The following is a 15,843-nucleotide window of genomic DNA, read 5'->3' on the forward strand; positions in this document are numbered from 1 at the left end:
TTCATTGATTGAGTCAGGAGTGATATAGAACAGGACAGTGCCATTTGGAGACATGACTGCTCTTTGAGTAGGCTCAAAGTTAGCACAACACAAGCGGATTATATATGGAAATACATAACTGATGGAAGATAATATTATGGGCAGATTGGACTCCCATATCCCATAGAGATCAGTCTTGTTCAGGTATTGTTTCTAATTTCACAAAATGTTTGCAGATGGTCTTTGATACCCATTAATCTTGTATTTGGAAGTCCCTATCTGCTAAGGGCAACCATTCCAGCTCCTGGTGAGGTGCATTAAGAGGAGCCACATTCTGGGCCACTGGAGCCTCCATTTTTCAATCTCTTGTGATTTTTTTAATTTGGAATTTGGGCTTTCACAGCAACAATGGGTAAAACAGTACTTTTGGGTACTATCTGCGGGAACTGCAAGCCAAAATGAAGTTAAATTTCAGCTAAATGGGTGAAATTGCAGTGAGGAGACAAATTCTGGGGAATTTCTCGGAAAATGGGCAAACAACAGTTAAAATGCATAGTTTTTTAAAGGCTACACGGTTTTAATTGAAATTTGGGGCTCACTGGGCAATTTTTTCAGAGAATTTAAAGAAAAACGGGTTTTGGGAATGAAAGTAGGTAAATACCTGCTTTATCTGGTGGATTGTGTGATTTGCAGTGGCGGGCCGAGCTCGAAACTGGTTTGCAGGCTGTAAGTTAGCTGGGCGGTGGACTGTGTAGTGAAACAGGTATTTTGGTTGAAAATCTCATGAACGCGTCACATAGAACAAACCAAAACAAATGGAAAAAAACGACCTTTTCACCCATTTTGACAAAAAATTGTTTTGGGCGCGCTTCGGTCGGAATGACGTCAGCATGACGCAAGGATTTTTGTCGTATAGCAGGAGTACAGAGGCTGACTTGCGATGACATGGCGGACACGGTGAATGATACATAGGCGGGGTGGTGGATGACATGTCTGATGACCGTGAGGGTGACGAGAGGGTAACGTCAGCAGGGCGGGGGCATAGGCGGTAAGTGATTTGGCCCCCACACCGCTTTTGGGCCATAGTGGTATTGGAGGGGGGGGGAAGTGATCACACCGGGTACCTGCTGCGTGTCTTCTGTACCGCAAAAATACCACCCATCCCTCTGACGCTATCATTCGAACATAAGGGGTTGCGATATTCATGTGGGCCGTCGAATTTGTGGACTATGATCTGACGTTGGGCGGCATATAAAACAAGCGGAAGGCTATGCACAGGACCCGCCCATTTAATTCAACGTTTTACAAAGTTTTCGGGTATTAAAAAAAGGTTATCCGGGTTATGCGGGGGCGATTTGTTTTTTTTTGTTGGGTTAGTGTTAAATAAATTCCATGGTTTTGGTAGGCGGAGGGGTGTTATATGGGGGGTTCCAAGGAATACCTTAAATTCCCCGAAATACTATGTTTATGGCTATATTGTCAAGGCAGGGAATTTTAAATATTTGGGGATTTTATGTATATTTTTATAAAATAGGGGCAGGAAACATTATATAGGAGCTATAAAAATAAAGTTAATGTGTTAATATGGTGTTATGAATGGAGAACACTAAGTTTATAAGGTAAAAACTTAGGTTTTTAGGGAAATGAAAGGATTTTATTTTTTTTGCACAAGAAATGTGGCTTGTTTGGCTAAGTAACACAAAGTTCCAATTAGTATTTTTCATGAAATGAAGTGAACTAGGACCACTGAGCAGATCCCAATGTCCTTAGGGGAGGTCAGTAAATGATTTTTTGGGAAATGAGAAGGGGAATTAGTCATGCTTCACCTGAACTGTAACCAGACAACTGCCATTGTACTTATGATATTCATGAGAGATGAATTACCTCCTATAGACAACACTACTAATCAACCTGCTTCTGCAACCTCAAAACTGCCTACCCAGCCTAACACCTAACATTTTTTTCTCTTTTCCCTTGGTGAATTGGAACTAGCAAACCATTTCTCTTTGTTTTCTTTTAACTACCCTTCTATCTAAATCTGCCCTTATGTCTTCCAGGGGCTCAGATTTCCTATTGAACACCCTTGCTTCTCTACCTAACTACTGATCTGCCAAGCTTAAACTGTTTGACCAAACCTTATTCTCTAATGCTAAAACAAGAAATTTAAACATGGAATGGCCAATATTGAGCTGTTTGGCTATCCATCAAGTGTGACAGAAGTCACTGATTGCACAATTTGAACTTCTTTGCAAAAATAGGACAGTAGTGGCATTTTGACTAGCACACTTTTTTTGGTCTTTCTTTCTTCCAATTCATTCTTTTGCCCTTTGATTTTTCTTTTAGGGCATACCCTCTTTACATTTTTTTAATTTTTTGGTTTTTTTTTTAAAATATGGAACCTTTGCAGCATGGAAAGGATGATCATATTTGGAATTTCAACAGTCAATCATGAAATATGACACCTATTGGTATAGGAACCTAATAGTGGCTCCACTTGGGGATGGATTTTTCTAGATAAAAGCCAAGAACAACAGGTCATAAGGCCTTGTATTCAACTCTTGCTGCAATTTGAAATTTCCCTTCTGTTGTAAACAAACAAAACTATATCTATTAACATATATGTTTTTCCCATAAGCTGGTTCGAACAATTACAACTCTATCTCTGATAGTTTGTCTGAGTATTGTCATTATTTTTATAGCTCCCAAGTCTTTCTTCTTTAATTCCTCTGATAAACTCAAAATGTAATACAACGAGGTGGCATAATTCCTTGTCTTTTTCTCAAAACTTGTTGCATCTTATTTCCTATCTTATTGCTGAAATAAATTGCAGAAAATAAACACTATTATGTACAAAATACAGTCCTAACACTTTAACAAAGTGGCTCAAAATAATGCTTGAGCATCTGACCATTGGACTGGCCCATCCCCTGCTTCTGTACCATCCATGCTTCCTAAAAAGTAGTGTTGTTTCCTTGTACAGCCTGAATAACAAAAGGTCCTTTCCATAGGAAGTCAAATTTTCCATGTTTTCCTTTGTCTTCCCTTCTAGAATCCCATTTCAGCACTCTGTCTCCTATGAAAAAATCCTCAGCCTTTTTCCTTTTGTCAAAAATCTTCTTAAGTTTTTCTTGTAGAACCTGACTTCTTTGATACACTTCCTCTCTAGTCTGTTGTAGTGAATGGTTTTGATTGATTCTTCTCTGAATATCATTGGTTCTACCTATATTTCTTACAGCAATTTTATCACAGGAATTCCCAAAGATGAAGGGAACACAGCCTCCATGCCATAAACCAACTCGTAGGGCTTGTTTCCAATGGATCGTTATTGTAGTTAATCTATCTGCCCACAGTGCATTAATAACGTTTTGTGCTAGTTCTTCTTGTTTTCCTCCAATACTTTCCTTTATGATTGATCAAGCTTTGTTGATGAGTCAGCTAGACCATTACCTTGAGAGTAATAGCTGTGAATGGCCTAAGGTAATGAGGTATTTGTGGCAAAAACTGATCATTCTTTTGGATTTAAATGCAACAACATTGTCAGTTTATTATCTTTTCCCAGACAGCCAAATCTAGATAGGATATTGGTTTCTAGGAATTGCATGATGATTGAGTCATTGGCTTGCTTGCAAGGGACGACCTCCATCCACTTGTGAATAGTCTATGGCATTTAAAATCCACTTATGTTGCCCAAGGAGGGAGGGTGAATGTTAGGCCCCTATACTACTAGTGATTACCCCATTACTATTGTAGTTATACCCCTATTTATATTGATGTACCCATGTAGTGCCCATATTGTTACTATTGTGCCACATAGAAGCCCACTATTGGTTATTGTTGTGCCCTACAATATTATGTTATTAGGCTTTGATTTATTGGGACCACTTAGACTCCTATATATAGAAAGGAGGTATTTTCATTTGTATCATCCAAGAATTGTTCATTTATGTAATGTAAAGAGGTTGCCCCCTCGAAGAGCTGAATTATAAGCGTGGATCTCTCTTTTCTATCTTTTGGTGATGGTTTCATAACATTTGTATCAGAGCTTTGGATTCTAGGGTTTCGCTGCTCCAAACAGGTCATCGTGGTATTTTCGCTAAACTTTTTTTCTGTGACTTTCAGAAGTCGCAAAAAAAACCCATTTGAGAAGAATTGGCGCTGAACCTTGGGTCTGAATTTCAGATCGTTTCTCGTGATATTTTCGGAGATATTCTGCGAAGTTGGTCTTTTTGCAGACTCCTGAATTACACTCAAAACAGGTGACCTGGAAAATCGTCATAACTTTCTTTCTGAAATCGGATTGAAACGTAAGAAGACAGAAAGAGGACGGACTGTAGTTTCTTTTTATATATTTTCCAGAGTAAAGGTGAAACAGTGACACGTGGCACTTCATACAAGTTCGCTCTACTGAACTAGTCTATAATCAGGTCACTTCGCGGAGATTGTGCATAACTCTTTCTTGAGAATCCAATTTGGCTCAGACTTGTGGCATTGGAAAGAGGACACAGAGGGCTACTACAGGTCACAATTTTAAACTTAAAGATCAAAAGTACAGAGTTACAGTCGTTTCAAGGTAGAGCTCCTAAAATCAAGAAAAAGAAAAATGAGGAATTTTGATGGCAAGGATCCGGTAAATTTGGATACTTCAATGGAGCAAATTTTTGATATACATGGTTTACAACTGTAACAAAAGGTATGTATTGCATCTTCATATTTAGAACCAGATCAATTTTTATGGTACAAAGGGCTTTGTTCTCGTAAAAAACTTGTTACGTGGTCAATTTTCACGAGGGAAATGATAGCACATTAGAGGATACAAAGAGCAACACCTTCTTTAGAGCAACACCACAACAATTGGAAAGAGTAAAAGGCTTTGTGACATAATGGAAAGAAAAATTATGAAACCAGGAAGCATACCCCTCACAACTATAAAGATGGAATTTTTTCTCCCCACCTTCCACAACCTACAAGGGTTACACCACAACAATTGGAAGAAAAAAGAGAAAAAGGGCTTTTTTACAATTGTGATAGCAAATGCACTAAAGGTCATAGGTGTCTGAGAAAAATTATTTTACATAGAATATAAGAGGAGGAAGAAAAGGATCAAGAAACATCAAAAGAAGAGAATACGTCAGGACACCACCCCAAAGAAAGAAGAAATGAATCATACCATATCTTGTAAAGCATTGGCAAGAATTACCACTCCTCAAACCTCAAGATAGAAGGACATATCAAGAAGAAAAAGGTGCAAGAAGTAAAAGATCACATCGAGAAAGAAGAAATGAATCCAACCATATCTTGTAATTCAATGGATGAAATTACCACTCCTCAAACTATCAAGATAGAAGGACACATCAAGAAGAAAATGTTCAAGAAGTGAAAGATCACATCGAGCATCAAGAAATGAATATGACCATATCTTGTAAAGGACTGGAAGAAATTACCACTCCTCAAAAAGAAAGGACATATCAAGAAGAAAAAGGTTCAAGCAGAGAAAGATCATATCGAGCATCAACAACAAGTTCTCCAACTTTTAAAGGATAACGCCACTTCGGTGCAAAATCAAATGAAACAACAGGTAATCAACATCGTAGTGAAAAATGTTTTGATGTAAGCGATTGGGTATTTTTACTACTACATCTCAAGCAAGCTATTTATGAGAAGGAAATGTTGGCAATACTACATGCACTTAAAAAATGGCGACCTACCGAATGGGAAGACCTTCAAGGATGAGGATGTGGAAGCATTGTTTTGTGCTATTTATATTCTCCAACAAAATTGGATAAACGAAGCAACGGATGAATGGAAGAAGAACGAAGAAGTATGCCACTTATTCAAAAGTTGCAAAAGATCCCAATTCAGCAATATTGCCAGAAATTGAAGAGGAAGGAAAATCATATTGGAACCTGAGCACACAGAAACAAAACCCGACAGCTACGAAATCGATCAATGTTCAGAGTATCTCATCAAGTGAAGAACTTACCCCGCTGAATATTCCACATGGGAGGACAAGAATTTATATAGAAGCATCAAAACTACTCAAGCGTTGAGGACAACGCTTTTTGAAGGAGAGGGCATGTTAGGCCCCTATACTACTAGTGATTACCCCATTACTATTTAGTTATACCCCTTATTTATATTGATGTACCCATGTAGTGCCCATATTGTTACTATTGTGCCACATAGAAGCCCACTATTGTTATTGTTGTGCCCTACAATATTATTGTTATGTAGGCTTTGATTGTATGGGACCACTTAGACTCCTATATATAAAAGGAGGTATTTTCATTTGTATCATCCAAGAATTGTTCATTTATGTAATGTAAAGGAGGTTGCCCCCCGAAGAGGCTGAATTATAAGCGTGGATCTCTCTTTTCTATCTTTTTGTGAGATGGGTTTCATAACAGTGAATTTCCCCAATGAAATCTAAACCCCATTGTTGGAATGGTTTCTCAGTGGAAATGGATTTTAGGGGTAGAGGTAACAATTTTCTCTTGCCTTCAAAGATTTTACATTTATGGCAAGAAACTACAAATTTCTTTACATCAGCAAATAGGGAGGTTAGAAAAAACCAGCTCTTAGAATTTTATCAGCTGTTGACTTCCAATACAAATTTCCACCACAGTTCCTTGCATGAAATTCCTTGAGCACTTCGTCAGTTTCATCTTTCGTTAAGCAATTCAGCAAAATACCTTCATGAGTTTTGCAAAATAAAACATTATCTATAATACAAAAATTTGAAGCTTTCAATTTCAAGAATCTCTTTTTTTTCTGGATAACCCTGAGGAGCCTGCAGGTTTATCAATACATAGATTATATCAGCATACCAAGGTGATTGTGAGAAGGCTTGATTGATCTGTGGAGTCGCCATCTCCTGTTCGTTATCCAATTCATTGATGTCAAGGGCTTGAAAATTGGTTTCAGTCATTAATTTGGCTAATCCTTGTCCTTTTATCAACTTTGTTGGTTTGATTTCAATGTCATATTCCAAGATGTTAGCTATCCATTTGCCTCTTTTGCCTTCAAGTCCTTCTTGAGTTAGGATATCTTTGACCACGACATTTGGGACATAAGCTATTACATGAGAGTATAAGATGTAAACTCTGAAATCCCTGATGGCTTTTACAAGGGCATAAGCTTGTTTCTCCATGATTTGATATTTTAAAGGTGCATCTCTAAGTGCTTTGCTGAAAAAAGAAATGGGCTTCTCACATGCTTGATCATCTTTTTGTAATAGGACAACACAATAGTATGTTCTGATGCAAAGGAAAAGATTATGAAATCCCTATCAAACTTTGGGCTTGTGAGGACCGGTGTTTTGGTTAAAGCTATTTTGATTTGCTCAAAGGCTTGTTTAGCTTCTATTGTCCACTTTACTTTGGAGTCTTTTTTCAACATGTTATTCAACAATCTTATTAGTTCAGCCAAATTGGGAATGAATCTTCTTAGAAAATTGATTTTTCCTAGGAAGGCTTGCAGTTCTTTGATGTTCCTTGGGTGAGGCACTTGGAGAATAGCTTGTATTCTGTCCGGGTCAATTCTAATGCCATCTTTTGAGATTATGTGACCTAAGAGTTTGCCTTCTTCTAGTCCAAACAGTGATTTCTTTGGGTTCAATGATATGCCATATTTTCTGCAAATTAGGAACACTTGTCTGAGATGTTCTAAATGTTCTTGGTCTGATTTGGAAAAAGCGGTGAGATCATCAAGATATATAACTAGAAAATCATGGATTTCTTTTGCAAAGGCGATTTCCATTGCTCGTTGAAATGCTGCTCCTGCATTTTTAAGTCCGATAACGCATTTTAACATACTTGAAAGTTCCCCAAGGTGTTGTAAAGGTAGTTTTATCTTGGTCATCAGGGTGAACTAGGATCTGATTAAATCCTGAGAATCCATCTAACAGTGAAATTCTAGAAGCTCCTACTACTCTTTGTAAAATGTGATCCATCTTGGGTAAGGGGTAATGGTCTTTCAAAGAGACTTCATTCAGATTTCTTAAGTCAACACACAATCTTATCTCTCTCGTTTTCTTCCTAGTGGGCACTAGATATGAAATCCATTCTGAGAACCTAATAGGTGCATTTATTCCAGCTTTGTACATTCTTTTGACTTCCTTTTCAATGAGAGGAAGGAGGACTGGATTAACCCTTCTAAGCTTTTGTTTAAAAGGCTTTTGATTTTATTTTAAAGGTATTGTGTGCTGGATGACAGAAGTATCATAGGACTTGAGGTCTTCATAGCTCCATGCGAAGACATCATGAAATTCTTTAAACAACTCTATGTATTTCAGTTTTTGATCGGGAGGCAGGGCTTCGGACAATTTCAACATCTTAGGATCTTCTGCAGTTCCTATATTACAGTCCTCGATTTCTGCGTTCAAAGGCTGCATTTTTGGCTTTCTTGGAACATCATTTGAATCAAAAATATCCTCCAAAGGATTCAAGCCTGTAGGTAAAAAATTATCTTTCAAATCAATTACTTCAGATTCTCCCTTAGCCATTTCATCAAGGTCTATTTGTTTCAGCTCTTGTAAATTTTTGCTAGAAAAGATTGTTGGATACAAAATCTGATTTGTTGTTTCAGCCGATATATTAGTTTCAATTTTGTCTACTTGTTGTTCTTCATCAGTGGTGCTTGTGTCTATGTTTGTATTTGAGAATTCCTCTTTCAAAGTCAAGAAATTATTGATTTGTGTGTCATTGTCAAATACTTGCCAAATTTTCACATTGTCTGGAATAGCAGGTCTATGTTTAATTTTTAGCAGTGAAATGATGGTTGGGCTCGAATGGCAGCTTACAAGTGCTGGCAAATGTTGCCAAACCGTGAGCATGTAAATTGTGGTTTCTCTGAATTTTGGTGAGTTGTGATTCTAGAAAGGTATTAAGTATTTGAATTGTTGCGCCTATATAAGCTCTTAGCCTGAGATCGTTTGTAACAAAGTTTCCCTTCATCTGTTGGATAATTAAGTCTGAGTCCCCTAGAATTGAAATCCTAGTTGCCCCTAGAATTTTAATCAGTTTGAGTCCTAGCGGAAGGGCTTCATATTCAGCCATATTGTGTGTACATCTAAAATTCAGCCTATATGCATGTCCATCAGCATGGTCATTTTGCATATTGTGTACCCAAATCCCTGCCCCTGCTCCTAATTTATTCACTGACCCATCAAATTCCAAGTACCATAAGATTTTTTTATTACAACTATCATGAGGAGTCTTAGAAACTGTCTTAGTGGGCAGATTTGGATTTTGTAACTCATATGGTTTGCCTTGTGTGTCTATTACATCAGTTATTTCAACAATTTCTAAATCTTGAGCAGTAGATTCTTCATTTATGTTTCTTGCTTGTGCTGATTCTAGAAACTTGTCATCAGTTTTGGGACACATTTCAGCATTGTATAAGATGAAAGAATCCATATCAGAATGCATGGAATAAATGGGGAAATTTTGGGGCTTCTCTTGACTGTTGACCACATATTTCATCAATGTTTCCCGTACAATCTCTTTGGCTGGCCAAAGACTGAAATGGTAGCATAAGACATGTCTAGCTGCAAAGATCCTTGGAGTTTTGCACCCCAAGATCTGGAAAAAAGCATTCCATATTTTGGTGGGATATCAGCTACCACTATATCCATTAAAATAGTCTTGGCTGGGTATTGCACTGGAGATACACACAAATCTTTGATTAGGTCTAGACAGCTGACCTGGCTGGAATCAAATGAAAACAAGTCTTTATATGGACTTGTGATATCTAGGTCCAATATTTCCATCACAAACTTAAGCATTATATTGTGGGAAGCTCTCGAATCAAACATTGCATTATGTTGTATTTTGTCATGAATGTTTAGGCTTACACAGAATGGAGGAACTCCTCCATCTACTGATTTACCATTAACTTCAGAGCCAAAAATCAACTCTGGTTGGTCATCTAAGACATTCACTGCATCTCTATTCTCTGATATTTGAAGTGACCTGCTGATTTGTTCTCTATATACCCCATGTTTAGCCAATTCAGACAATGGAATGACTATTTTTAACTTACCTATTTTGGTTTCCAGGTTGAAAGGTTTTTCCACTTGAATTTTTGCGTTCCGGGCAGCAAGATTTTCCTTTTATGCTATATTTTCAGTGGTTTTTTCTCTATCAGAAGTGTTGTTATGAACTGGATCTGCTTTAAATTTACTTTCAGGAGAGATTTTTGCATTTTCTTTTGGAGGAAAGGAGGTGGATGGCTGATCATTTGATGGCTGTAAGTCTGATATGTCCTCAACCGTGGGCTCTTTTGGGTTGGGGTCTGTTTTAGCAGGACGTTCTGTAGGGGATGTTTTATCCTTTGCTTTTTTAGGCTGTTTGGTGTCTTTCTGCTTGTTGGGTTCAGGCATATCTACCGTTTTGCTTCTCAATTTGTATTGTTTTTGAACCTCATAGACAGTCACATCATATCCTTCTCTGAAATCAAATGATTCTCCGGCTTTGGTTTGAAATTGGTTGAAAGTATGAGCTTCTTGGTCATCTTGGGTTAAAAAAATTTGTTGTTCACTGTTTAGACCCATTAGGTTGATTTGAGTATCCTCTGTTGGCTCACTAGAGGTTGAAGCTTCAGCATAGCTTTCTTGAAATGGAGGTCTGATGTTCTGATCAAGACCAACCTTCCCGGTGTTAGGATTCTGATTCTTCCTGAAGTTTGGATTTCTAGTGGTGTTAGTTGGTTGACCCTCCCAAGAAGATTTCCTTTCAATGGTTTCCACTCTATCACCAAATCTATCCATTCCTTTGATAATTGCATCTAGTTTTTGCTCAAATGCGGAAGGTTCTTCTTTGAAAGGAGTCCTCCTTTCAGCTCTAGCTCGGGCTCTTTTAAAGATCAGATTGGCCTCTACACTAACAGTTATGCTCTGCATGTCCTCTAAGCTTGGGGGAGCTCTTTCCCTTAGCTGATATGCCATGTCAAAATCAAATCCATCAAGGAATTTGATCAAGGCCAAATCTGGTGGAGGTCTAAGGTTTTCAGGAATATCATTGTACACATTATTGAATCTGGCACAGTAGTCTTGGGCAGTTTCTTGTGGGCCTCTTTTCAAGCTTTCATATTCAAACAGGATATGCAATGGGTCCTTCTTCTTTTTCCATCTATTCAAAAAGGTTTGATACAAGGCATCTGGATCAGCAATTGTGTTTACAGCGAGTGCCCTAAACCAAGTCCTTACATCACCTGTTAAGCTTTGAACAAAAAATTTCATCCTGACATCATTATCATCAATTTCATAATTCTCAAAATAATCCATCATTTTCCTAGTATGTTGTTGTGCTGTGTAAGAGCCAGTACCATCAAAATATGTAATTTTTCGTTGATAATCTTGAGGCATAGCCCCTAGATTTGCAGGCAACTACAGAGGAGCATATCGGTTTGCCATATTTACAGGTATAAATGGGACAGCTGGAAGCACAGGGATAACAGCTGAGATAAGTGGAGTGGATGGAGGAGTGGAAAAGATGCTTTGAAATGATGATGGTGAACTAGAAGAAACTGCAACAACAGTAGAAAGGACTGTTTTTTTTCCAGGAGGAGATTGGATAAGGTTTTGCTGAAGTGTATGAAGGTTTGAATCAGCAGAATTTTCTAGACTTTCTTGTCTTCTAAGGTTCTTAGAGATCAAGTTAGGATTTTCAAAAATAGCTGGAGGATTGGGATCTGGATTTGATCTAGTGTAACGGGTTTTCTTCTTTGGAGCCAGCTTCTAAATCTGTTTTTGGTATTTTCTGGAAGTATTTGAAGAACACTTCTTTTGACAATATCTTTCTAGGAAATTATGAATTAATACAACCTTGAATTTTCCTAAAGATCTTTTGAAAACAAAAGGAAACTGATCAAATTTTTGAGACAGCTATTTAAAGCCTAAAACTATACTGGAGATTGACTGAAGCAGCTTTTATTTACTCTTGTAATTGCACAGCAAAGACAATTTCAAAGACTTCCTAGCTAACTTGAGGCTTCATCTGTAGCTTTAGCAAATAGACAACAGTAACAAACACAGTCATTCAGTGTCCCCAACGGAGTTGCCAATTATGTTATCACTCAGGTTGTTCCCCAAAAGCAGTGAGAAAGGGAATACGGCCGAGGTAACCACTAACCAATCTTTTAGATGCAGATTCTAGCCAATATGCAGCCAGAGAGGGCTCTCTCTTTATGATTTAACTTTGTTTTACTATATGTTAGGCTAGTTATGAAGTGCAGGTATTTGTTTGATTTTTGGATGGTGACATTCAATAGAACAGGGGTGCAAAGTATGAGAAGTTCAAACCATTGAGTTAATGGAGTAAATGAAAATAAACTTCTGGGTATGGTTTCTTTGACAAAAGGAGGTACTACAGAGCAAGATAATTAACCATGAAACAATGTTCAAGCTGGAATAAGATGAAATGGAGTCAGAGAATGAAAGGCAATTAAGGATCTTTCATTATGCTAACAGAGGGAAAGTGTATGAATATTACCAAGGAGCAGTTAAGAATTCCTTAATGATATTTAGGGTGAAAGAACTAGTGAAATAGGGGTAGTTAAGAATTCCTACCTATGCTAGTCCTGAAGAAAATATGTAAAATGACAGGAATTGAACACAGAGTACAACAAAGTAAACTCTGGGCTATCCTTTTTTCCTGAAATTTAGAACATGATACTTAGATGATATATAAAACACAAAAATATTAACATAAGAGTTAAAAAGACTTATTGATCCATGATAAAATCCAAGAATTCTGCAACATGGGCTTCTGCCATCAATTCCATAACTAGAGAGTTCATCAGCAAAGCATGCCAACAATATTTATTCAGAAGTGTTCTCAAATTTGCAGCGCAGTTCCAGAATGATATTCACCAACCCCTTATACTTAGATTGGGGAGGTATTTATACAAAAAGTTTTACAAAATATCTCAAAGGAGATAATATGTTGCATTAACTGTTTTCACCTACTCTACAGAAGGAGTAAATGCTCTTGGGAACAGAGAGAAATCAATGCAGAAGTAGAAAAATGTTGTGCTGGCCGTTTTCTTGGTGAGATGCATTGATTATTCGCTCAACAAGTTGGCCGATGGATATTAGTGAAATTTTGCGCTGCTGGCGTTGCTTTCCTGGGTGCTTTTTCCTGCGTTTCAATTAACTGCTACCCAGCGTGATGTTTTATCTATTCTTTCCTTCACTTTATAACATCTGTAATTTTCTGGAAAACAAAACTTTTATATTTGCATATAAAATTTCAAGCATACTCTACCACCACTAGTTATCTGGTAACTGGTGTCTGCGCACTTTAATTAGAGTTTCATCTGCATCTGTGTACCTGAAAAAAGTGGGCTGGACTGTGAAAAGATGCCTCACTTCATGTTCAATAAAAAATAAATTCTCCAAATTGTTATACAGGCTCTGTTCAGATGGGAGTCACTTCTCTCCTGCAAAACTTGATGATGTTGTGGCTTAGCTATCTGCATATGTATTTAATCTGTGTACATAGGCTGGATGTGACATTAGTCTATAGTCATCCGTTAACAAACTGGGCAGACCCATTTCCTCCAAAACTTTAAACTTCTGTGTGAAAGCATTTATCTCCATTTTCATTTCCTGGCACTTCGTTTCCAAATTTTGTATGAAATTCCTCATAGTCAGAACCTTTTTAATTATTAGAATAGTGCCTATCCTGTCCTTGATATCTAATTTTTCCAGCTGTTCTTTGGTGTGGGTATTCAAAAACTGTATTATCCTATCGGCTTGTTCGGGCATATGTCCCAATGAATCCCTGGCCCTTTGAATCTCTTCTTGAGCTACTGTCACTAAATCAATCTGCTCATAAATTACATGTATTGATGTCCATATATCAATGATGGATTGGCTAATGTTGGCCCCCAGAATGCTCCTAATTTCTACAAGAGGTTTGTCCAATAGGAGGTCCTTTTCTAATGCCTTTATTCTGTTTTCCAATGCTTTCACCTCCCTTGTTTTTTTCTGCTACAATCATCTTGGACTTATCATAGCTTATTTCCAATTTTGCGAATTGCTCTTTGGCACCTTTTAACTCTAACACCTAGAGTTTTAGATCCTCCATGGCCTTTATCAGTTCTTCAATAGACATGGTAGTGTTGCTGCCTGCTGTTGTTGTTGTTGAAGTACCTGCTGTCGATGTTGGGACAGTGGGAGGGACTGTTGTCGTTGTTGTAGGAGGAGCAGTTGTAACTGTTGGAGCTATTTGAGATGGCTAAGAGGCCAACTCTCCATGTTTTCCTTGTAATGCCTTCTCTAAATCCTGCTCAGTTTCACTTTACCTTTGATTCATTTTTTATTAGAAACTTCATCATGTCTTCTTCTTCTTTTTCTTTCACTATGTCTGTGGTCTGCGGATGCATAGTAATTTCCAGCTTTAACTGCTTCTTGAGGGCATCTATGTCATCTTATTTTTTCTTTATTAGTGCCTTTATTCCCTTGGGATCCTTGGGATTGTGTCCCAGCTCAATGATGATGTCCTCCAAGGATTTTATCCTGTTGTCCTTGGCCAAAGAGGATGCCTTTTCCAACTCTAATTGGGCAGATGTGTTGTTTAATGAATTCTGCAATTGTTGTGTTAGTATGGCTTTGTCTGTCAAAGTGGAATAGACCATTTCACTGGTTTGATTGTGCAACTCAATGTGGTCCAAAAGGTGAATGTCTTTGGCTAGAGCCTCCAGGTTTGTTCTAATATAATTGGCAGCTATCTGTGGCTGCTGCACTTTGGGCTTGAAGTGGCTCAAGATCATTTTCCCTTCCTTAATATCATATGCAGACATCAATCTCTGCTATTTGGCAGGGGTCCTTTTGAGAAATTGATCATACAGCTGCAGTCTTATTGGCTCATTTTGTGCTTTGATGTCCATGAATGTTCTCTTAATATCAGAACTTTGTTTGTTTTGTGGTCGTGCTGATGAAATTTCCACACTAGGTTGTTTTCCCAATTGATGCTCATGAGAACTGGTAGATGTTTCTATTACTGGGGAAATCAGTGGGCTAGCTGCCCTCTCACTTCTCGGACTTTCAATAATCTCCTCTATAACCTCCACTTCAGGTAGAGGATCCACTCTCTCCCTCTTTGCTTCTGGTTGATCTGTTGGCCCATTATGGGTGTGGCCTCTTCTCAGTCCCTTTTTCTACCCTTCTCCTCATTAAGAGGAGTCTGCAATGCTGGTATCTCTGGTGCATTGGTCTGGGCAGGAGGAATTTGCCCTTGGCCTTGCTGACGTTGGCTGATCTGTCATTTCTTGTTGCTCTGAATGCAAGACTTCTTTGCCTTTGGATGTCCCTTCAGGTGGAGCACTTTCTTGGGCAAGCTGTTGTGAAGTTGTAGCAGATGATGTGCCCGCTCCAATGTGTTGAGGCAATTTGAAAGAGACCTGTCCAAAAGAGTCCAGGTCAAGAGTTTTTTCAAGGTTTTTCATTGCTTGCTCCATTTTCTCTTCCTCAATAATCTATTCTACCAATGTTCCTTCTACCCATTCATCTTGATTAGCATATTGTTCTATATCAGGGATTCTACAATGATCATAGCCTGATAGCCTATTTTTTGTCTTTCTATCATGGATAAATCCATTTGGGTCATAGGGTACCCACCAAAAACTCCTTTTTAGTTTGAATTGCTCGCCTAATATCTTTTCAGCATCTTTCCACCCTTCCTTTTTGTTAATAATGAAGGGGCCTAGTTGGTTTCTTAGCTTCAGCTGAGCCTTTTTCTTGGCAGCATAAAAATGAGTCAAATCTGAGCTAATAAATTGCCTAAAGTATTCAAGGGCGAACAATCTCATAGGTACATACTTTGGCAGCTTGTAGGGGCATAATTCACAGCCATAAATCCTGAT

This window comes from Pinus tabuliformis, chromosome X (assembly GCF_031772625.1).
Source record: "Pinus tabuliformis cultivar Carrire ecotype Pingquan chromosome X, CPIR1, whole genome shotgun sequence".
Taxonomy (NCBI): Eukaryota; Viridiplantae; Streptophyta; class Pinopsida; order Pinales; family Pinaceae; genus Pinus; species Pinus tabuliformis.